Source organism: Cavia porcellus, unplaced genomic scaffold (assembly GCF_034190915.1).
Source record: "Cavia porcellus strain 051 isolate PalLab524CR breed Dunkin Hartley unplaced genomic scaffold, mCavPor4.1 scaffold_8, whole genome shotgun sequence".
Taxonomy (NCBI): Eukaryota; Metazoa; Chordata; class Mammalia; order Rodentia; family Caviidae; genus Cavia; species Cavia porcellus.
This window is the reverse complement of record NW_026947491.1, coordinates 49740980-49749861: the sequence shown is the minus strand read 5'-3', so window position 1 is coordinate 49749861 and position 8882 is coordinate 49740980. Positions and strand designations below refer to the sequence as shown.

At 41.3% G+C, this 8882-nt stretch overlaps 1 non-coding gene across 1 annotated transcript; it reads left to right on the top strand.

The window, feature by feature from the left end:
* The first annotated feature begins 5507 nt into the window (after positions 1 to 5507).
* On the top strand, positions 5508 to 5614 carry LOC111753353 (U6 spliceosomal RNA). The gene has a single exon (XR_002788161.2). It is a non-coding gene; the product is annotated as a U6 spliceosomal RNA (small nuclear RNA).
* Positions 5615 to 8882: the final 3268 nt, after the last annotated feature.

Sequence of the window (8882 nt, the reverse complement as noted above, 5' to 3'; positions counted from 1 at the left end):
TCTGCCTGCTCAGAACTCCGCAGTTCCAGACAAGCTGGGCCTCAGGGACACTGTGCGCCCACCTGCCCCTTGGAAGCTCCACAGTTCTTCAATCGCAGCCGGGTTAGGGTACTCACCACAGGCCGCAGTGGTTCAGGAACCTGTGGACCCTCCCTGGTTGCAGAGATATCCAGAGTCCTCCAGACACGCAGAGAGGCCGGTGAGGGCACCCCAGATCTGCCCAGCTCCTCCTCTGCAGACCTATGGCCAGGCGCGGCAGCTAAACAGGCTCTTGGACCCTTCTTCTGTCAGACACGCAGCCAGCATGCTCGAGCCTCCCATGTCCCACTGTCTGGCCAGCTTGAAGCCTAAGTCACAGCCCATGATGATGACATACATGTCTTTAAGGTGGCTCACCACCTGCCTCTCCCAGTACCAGCACACAAGGTGGTACAGGCCCTCAAGGTCTGCCAGATAAAGCCATGTGGTGAGGCTGTGTCCTTCTTTTCTTTTCTTTTCTTTTTCTTTTGGTTGGTTGTTTGTTTGGTACTAGGGATCAAACTCATGACTTGAAGCTTGCCAGTCATCACTTATGCTGATGAGCTAAATTCCCAGCTGATGTCCTCCTCCTTCAAAAGAAACAGGACAGCTGTCATTGTATTTCTTCCTTGTCACAAAGGGACTCTGCATGTTTAGTTACCTCCTTGAGTCCATCCTCCAGACTGTGACTTCTTTGCTATTGGACTATCAGTGAATGCAGAATCCACTGTGACCTCAAGGCCAACCTGGACTACAGAATGAGTTCAAGACCAGCCTAAAATATGTAGCAAGACCCTGACTCAATAAATAAGTAAATAAATAAATCCATTTATTTTAAAAATTAATATTCACATATGCCCACATTTTTTATATGGAAGTCCAGAGAAACAGCCACCTTTTCGTCAATCTATCAGAGCTCACTGAACTAATATAATTCATAACAACACAAATAGAGGTCAAAGATACATGTGGGTTCACTAAGACATTTTGAGGCCTAAAACCATAATGCTTGGTAGAGGCGAATCTACACAATTCGAATTCCAGACTGTAGCATGAAAGCCTCCCTTCTCTGATAGCTGTCTCACTTACGATACCATCCCTTTCTCCCTGCTTTTTATTCATAGCAAGTAGTTTTTAATAACCCATTTGGCACAGATTGTTGGGGGTTTGATTTGGTTCTTGTTTTGTGTTTTGTTTTGTTAAGAGATGGGGTCTTGGGATGTTGCACCAGCTGACATCAAACTCCAGGGCCTGAGTGATGCTCCTACTTCAACCTCTCCAGTAGCTGGGACCAAAGATGCCAGCCACCATGTCCAGCAGTACAGCTTTTTATTCTTTGCATATGTTTTTCTACAATTTATTTTTTCCCAGTTCTTAACAACTTGAAAAATAATACTCCCCTATTAAGACTCAGGTCAATCATCATTTTTGTTCAGTAAATACTAATTTACCATAATATCTATTCTGATTCAGACATGTATAAGGAACTGATGCAAAACAGTGAGTGAAAATGCTTTATTCTTCATTGAATTCCCCCAGTCTTAATGGGAGGATCAGTTAATAAATGCAAGCCTGGCACACACCTGTAATCTCAGTGCTCGGGAGGGTGAGGCACACTAGGGAGAACTCGCTGTATAGGAGCAATGAGTGAAACCATTTAGTACACACAAGTATTTCAAATATATGAAATATGTCATACTAGGGGGAAACTCTGGCTTGGCACATACTGGTCACAATACCTGTAATGGTATTTGCATTGTCCCGTTTCCTCTGTTTACCTTTCTTTGTGAGGTCCTTGGTTAGGTCTTCCTGCATCTCCTGTTCAAAAGCATCCTGTACTACATCTTTGTAGTTCCGAAAATAACACAAATCCTTGTACTCATTGCCTATATACATGAATCTTTACATTTTCCTTGTTTTTTTCCCATGTGGTTAAAGGCCCTTATAAACTCCCTTCTTCTTGCAAATAATCATTTGTCTAACTTTACATTAATAAGTCACAGTTTGTTCACTTTTATATAAAAATATATTTTTTGTTTTGTTTTGTTTTTGTTCTTTGAGGTAGGCTCTTGCTTTGTAGTGTAGGCTGGTCTTGAACTCTATGTAACTCAGACTGGCATTGAACTCACTCTGTAGCCCAGACTGGCCTCAAGCTCACAGCTATCCTCCTGCCTCAGCCTCCCTTGTGCTGAGATTACAAGTGTGTACTGGAGTCAGCGCCACTCGAGGACTGTGGAGGGAGAGAACCAGGCTCCATGGAAAGAGCTCGCTGCCACGCACAGGCTGCTGCCAGCTTGGTGAGAGCCACACCCAAGCCTCTCTCTGTGAGTCAGCCCAGTCACAGATTTCAGAGGGAGAGAACCAGGCCCCATGGGAGGAGCTCCCTTCCAGGAAACTATATCATTTTCATTGTTTTGTTGGATTGGGTTTTTATTTGCTTCTGCTTTGTTTACGTTAACTCTGATGGCATGAGCAGATATTTGAAAGATAGCAAGATGCATTCTGGAAGCCATCATGTATTTATTATTGACTTGTTTTGAGCTGTTTATTGCATTCATTATTTTGTTTCTATTCTATTCTGTTCTGTTTGACTTTTAATATGTCTGAAGGTGTTTTCTGAAGCTATTTTGTAAACAACAAAGACATTGTGGTTACTATTGTTGATCTCATAAGGTTTGGAAGTCCTGTATCACTTATTCTGGTTTACTTTGATTGATTTTATTGTTTTATTTTCTTTGGTTTTATCCTCTTTAAAATTAAAAAAATAGAATTTATAACTGTAAATTGACTTGTCAGATTTTTTGTAGGTCAACTAGCAGAGATCTTGTATAAAAGGATTTAGAAAAGACAAAATCTTATCTATACTTAACCTATATTTTGTATTTTATCTTAATACTAGTAACTTTTTGTGTACCCTTCTTTCATTAAACTTTCAGCTTGGTTATCTCTAAAAAAAAGAAGTGTGTACCACTATGCCCAGCTTTGCCATATGTTTTTGTATCCTTCAGTTTCCTGGTTCTCCTGGTCCATCCTTTACAATTGCATGGTGTTGTGGTTGGGGTTTGCAAGGGAAGCAATTTAATACAGGATGCATAATTTACAGGATTATTTTATTAGTCATCCAAAGAGTCAAATACAAAAGAGTACAGGAAATCTGTCCACACACTAAAGACCCAAAGAATCTAGCTGAGAGCCTGGTTTCCACAGTAATGCCCTACGTGAGTCCAACTAAAGACCTAGAACCCATGGCAATGACACCCATGAGTCAGAATGGAGGCCTAGAACCCACTACAATATCTCTTACAAGTCTGAATCAAGGATCTGCACTGGAAAGGCCCAAAGGTCAATGGTAGAAACTAGAAAGTCCGCGCCAATGGGATGAAGGATCTGTGCCAGCAGGCTGAGGGATCTGCACTGGAATCAGAAAGTGATGCTCAAGGTAAGGACTAAAACTCCCTCAAAAAGAACCATAGCTATCCTCAGTGACAATGAGGTGCCAACCTCCTCCAACAATGTAAACAACTGAGTTTATATCAGGAAAGCCAACACAACAATCTCCTCCAGGAGAACCAACAGGATCACCTCTTGTCCTCTAGTTCTCCTTTTTATGTTGACCATGATCCTCAGGTGGGTCTTCTACATACACCCAGCACCATGTTGATTCAGTTCATCTGGGTGTTACAAGCTGACCACCAGTTGTATATCCACCACACAGGGCTTAAATGTCTCTCAGGATCCATGTCATACAGATCACAGTTCATAGAGCACAATGGTATACCCAGATGGGACAACTCTGAGCAACATTCTAGGATCTGGATTTGGGCACCATGACACAGAGATCCAGGGCTTTTTGTTTGTTTGTTTGTTTGTTTGTTTTTAAGAAAAGGTTTCACTGTGTAATCCAGGCTGGCCTCAAACTCAAGGCAATCCTCCTTCCTCAGCCTCCCAATTGCTGAGATTATAGGCATGCATCACCACACTTGACTTGGGACCCAGGGCATTTAAATACTGTTTTACATAGCCGAGGCATGAGCTTCAGATAAAACAATAGGCTATGGAGTAAAAAATCTGAAAAGGTTTCTGACAGGAACAAACTTCAAGAGCCTGTGAGAATTCTTAAAGGACTGTTAAGCAGTGTCTTAAAGACCTTTCTACAGGGCTGGGGATTTAGCTCAGCGGCATAAGCACCTGCCTTGAAACCAGGCAGTCATGAGTTCGATCCCCGGTACCGATAAAAATGAAAAAGACAAAAAAAAAAAAAGTGTTTGGGCTGGGGATTTAGCTCAGCAGCATAAGCGCCTGCCTTGCAAGCAGGCAGTCGTGAGTTCGATCCCCAGTACCGACAAAAAAAGAAAAAGACAAAAAAAAAAAAAAAAAAAAAAGACCTTTCTACAGTGAGGAAGATAGAATGAGTCTTGAATGAGTCTTGACTGGGAAAACCAAGGAGCACTCTATTGCAAAGATCTAAGGTAAACAACGAGGATCTGAACTCAGGCAGTGGTCACAGGGATGGAGAGGAAAAGGCTTACTCCAGAGATCCTCAAACTAGAAAATACAGGTCTTACTACTGACTGGTACAAGGGAGTGTGGCATAAGAAGGTGGCTCAAACTGACTTGCAATTTGTATCCTGGGAAACAGGATGGACAGTGGTGGACCACTTAATAAAGTTGAAAAACAGAACAAAGGACCTGATTCTGTAACACTCTGAAATCTCCCATCTTCCTAACCACTAGACTAAAATAACTCTAAAGATCATCAGTGTTGTAATTAGGTGATTTCAAGGAAAATGATTACATACAGGACACAATTTATAGTATTATTTATAATGGTCACTCAAGAAGTTGAACATAAAGAAAGGGCAGGAAATCTGTCCACACACTCAAAGACCTAGAGAATTCAGCTGAGGGCCTGGATCATACAGCAATGACTTGCATGAATCCATCTGAAGACCAAGAGCCCATGACAATGTTCCCTATGAGTCCAACTGGATGCCTAGAGCCCACAACAATAACTCATGAAAGTCTGATTTATATATCTGTGCGGGGAAGGCCCAAAGGTCAGTAGTAGAAGCTAGAAAGTCTATACCAGTTGGGTGAAAGATCTGTGCTAGTAGGTTGAGGGTTCTGCACTGGAAGCAAGAAGCAATGCTCAAAATGAGGACTCCCATAAAAAGTATCACAGCCATCCTCAGCAACAATGAGATCCCAAACTCCTCTGATGATGGTAACAGCCAAGTCCATATCAGGAAGCCAGCATGACACACTTTTCCAGGAGACTGAACAGCACACCATCTTCCCCTCCAGAGCCAGGAAGCAATGCTTAACATAAGGACCAAAGCTATCCCAAAGTGAACCGCAGCCATTCTCAGCAACAAGATCCCAAGCTCTTCCGATGATAACAGCTGAGCTCATATCAAGGAAGCCAGCATGACAATCTCCCCCAAGAGAATCAACAGTCCAAACAACCACGCTTAAAAGAACCCACAGTGGTGCTCGCTTCGGCAGCACATATACTAAAATTGGAACAATACAGAGAAGATTAGCATGGCCCCTGCGCAAGGATGACACGCAAATTTGTGAAGTGTTCCATATTAAAAAAAAAAAAAAAAAAAAAGAACCCACAATGTTACTCTTTCTATCTCCTTTCTACGCTGGCAACTTTCCTCAGGAGGGCCATCTACACTCAGCACCATGCTGATGCAGTTCAGTTGATGTTTAAATCCCTAGTCCCGGCCATTAGTTTTCTTTTTTTTTTTTAATTTTATTTAAGGAGGGAAAAAAAAGCAGAGAAAGGGTACAAGTTATACAGATTTACAGAAAAAATAAACAGTAGGAAATCACTAGTTAATGGATTACATATTGTCATCTTAGAAATAATTGTTCAAGTCACAAAATTAAAGCTTGTAAAGTGGACATTCCAACAGTGAGACTGCAAACAGTTCTGTTCAATGATCCAACAAAACTCAGTGATATCATTATCTATCTTATACACTTATATATACATGCAGTTATATTGTTTAGAGCACTTTCTTTTCCTCTCTTTTGTACAATGACGATTACCCATTTTGGGTTTTGTTGCTCCCACAGTTCTTATTACTTTTTTGGAAGAGAGTAGAACCAAATGTGACATAACAGAACAGAGTCAATCAAATCAAAAGGGTGGACATAATAGATAATGTAAAAGCATAATACAAGGTGATCAACAATGGTTACCATAATGCCTCCTGCTATCTCTAATAGAATTGCCTATATCATCAGTTATAATAAAATTGAACAAAACAGTAAAGAACAAAACCGACAAAACCAAAACATTGGAGACATTATGGGTCTTCAAAAGTAGATAATAGTCAACGAGAATGGGCGTTATAATGAATCTCACTATCTTCACAGCTGTTGCTTAAACTTTCGAACCTGGTACTATCAAGCAAAACAGAATAGGGGGACATCAGTCAAAAACAAGATGGTGAGAGTAATACAGGGCTTTAAATCAAGATAATGAAAAGTCAAAGTGGGTTACTATAATATATCCTACTATTTCTTATTTATTTTTCCCTTAATTAAAAGGATAAAAATAAAAAAGTAAATAATGAAGTGGAGATTGAGATAAAAGAGGGCATAACAGCAAAACAGCGCAGATCAAAACATAACCATTTAAGCAGAATAGTGTTTCACCACCAGATAATCCTGACATAAAAGTAGTTACCATATTGTCTCTTTCCTTGAAATCTTTGAGTATAACTTCGTATACTGTAGCATCAAATATATCAAAACAATGTAAAACCATTTAAGAGAATGACAGCATTACAGGGTATTTAGAATCAACCAACAGAAAATGAACAATGGTTTCTGCATAATCTCCTTGTCTATAAAAGTTTTTGCTTATACTATCATACATAATAAAATCCAATAAGATACAACCTGTTTAGACTAATGGAGACAGAAGAACAAAAGCTTGATGAGACTTCAAAACAAGATGATACTAAATCAGTATTACCTATTAAGACGTCAGTTTCTCCAAAATAGCTGTTCCTATCCTCCAATCTTCTCTGCCTCATTTCTGTTGAGCTCTTTTTCTGTCATTAGTTGTCAGTTTGTCTTCTTCATTTTATTTTCTGCTCCATTCATTGTGGCCTCTCTGCCACTATTTCTGGATTCTTTGTATTTTTCTTTTTTAGAATATCCTGTAGTATTCTCTGTAGAGTTGAATTGGTGGTTGCATATTCCCCTAGTTCCTCTTTATCCTGGAAGCACCTTGTTTTTCCATCAATTTCCAGGAATAGTTGTGCAGGATATATCAATCTTGGCTGGAGATTGTTATCTTTCAAAGCTTGAATTATTTCCCCCCAAGCTCTTCGTGATTTGATGGTTTGTGCAGAGAAATCTGCTGTAATTCTGATGGGTGTTCCCTTGTAAGTGGTCTGTTTCTTGTCTCTGACAGCTTTTAATATTCTGTTCTTGTATTGAATTTCTGGAATTTTAATTATTATATGCCTGGGTGTTGCTCTGTTTGGGTTGTAGGTGGCTGGGGTCCTGTATGCTTCATACAACTGAATATCTTTACCTTTTGCTAAATTAGGAAAATTCTCCTGGATTATTTCTGTGAGTAGCTTTTGTAGTTCATTTGTTTATGTCCCTACTTCTTCTTTTATGTTCTTAATTCTTAAGTTATGGATCCTCTTATCATCTTCTAGTCTTTGTATTATTGCTGTTTGTTTCTTTGTTACTTTTAAGAAGTTTTTCATTTCATTCTCCCACATTACAAATCTGCCCTCCAGTTCAGATAGTCTGTCCTTAGTTTCCTTCAAGCTGTTATGCCAGTTTTTGATAGAGTTTTTAGTTTCCTGGTAGTCTCTTTGAACCTGCTTCACGTATTCTATGCTTTCTCTATTTTCTCCATCAAACAATTGTCCCCTCTTTTTCTGATCTTCCATTCCACCATCTGTTTTTTCTTGGGTGGTGCTTAGCATTTCTCTAACTATTCTGCTTATTTCTAGCTTCAGGTCATTAATAACTTCATTCCTGAACTTGTCTATGAGGCTCTCTAGATGGCGCTTTATGTCTATTGGTGCGGTGTCCACTATTGCCTGTTTCTCAGGATTGGGGGCCGAAGGGCCTTTCTTGTTGCTCCCTCTTCCCATATTCTTTGTTCCTTATATATGCAAGCATATATAGGAGGCCCAGCTTCCTTTCCTGTCAGCCACAGTCTGATTGAATTGCACCGGCTAGGTGTTCCCACCCACCACAGCACACCAGGAAGTTGCAGATCAGGCAGCCTATTCGGGGCCCACCCCTCCAGGTCACCCTCAGGCTCTGGGATCTGGGTTGTGCTAGCCCACTGGGTCTCTGCTAGCAGCGTCATGTAGGCCAGGCACTTCTCACGAATCCCGCTTGAGAGGGGGATACGTGGCTGAAGTCGCTGCAGCGCCCTGCTCCCACAAGTCTACCCAGTCCCAGAATGTCCTCCGCTGGAGTCTCCCAAACCGTGGGAAGAGTGTCAGTTTCTCTTACTCACCTCACCGCAAGTCAATGCACAGCTCCCCACCCGTCCTGTTTTCAACTCCGTTCGCCGATTCCCGTTCTCAGAGCTTCCACGTCTCTCTCCCTGCCGAGCCGATGTAGACGCAGCCACCACGTGGCGGGAAACCCAAATCATGGCTTCCAATGCCATGGGCTCCAGCTTCCACACTGAGGCTTTTCTGTTCCTGTTATAGCACCAGGATTGCACTCCAAGTTGGTTTCTCTCAGCCCAATTCGTTCTTGGGTCAGCAGGGCATATCTCCACCTGCTCACGACTCCTTACTCCACACCATTCCTGAATTCCAAGCTGATTCTCTCAGAGAGCCTCCATAGCTGCTGCTATCTGT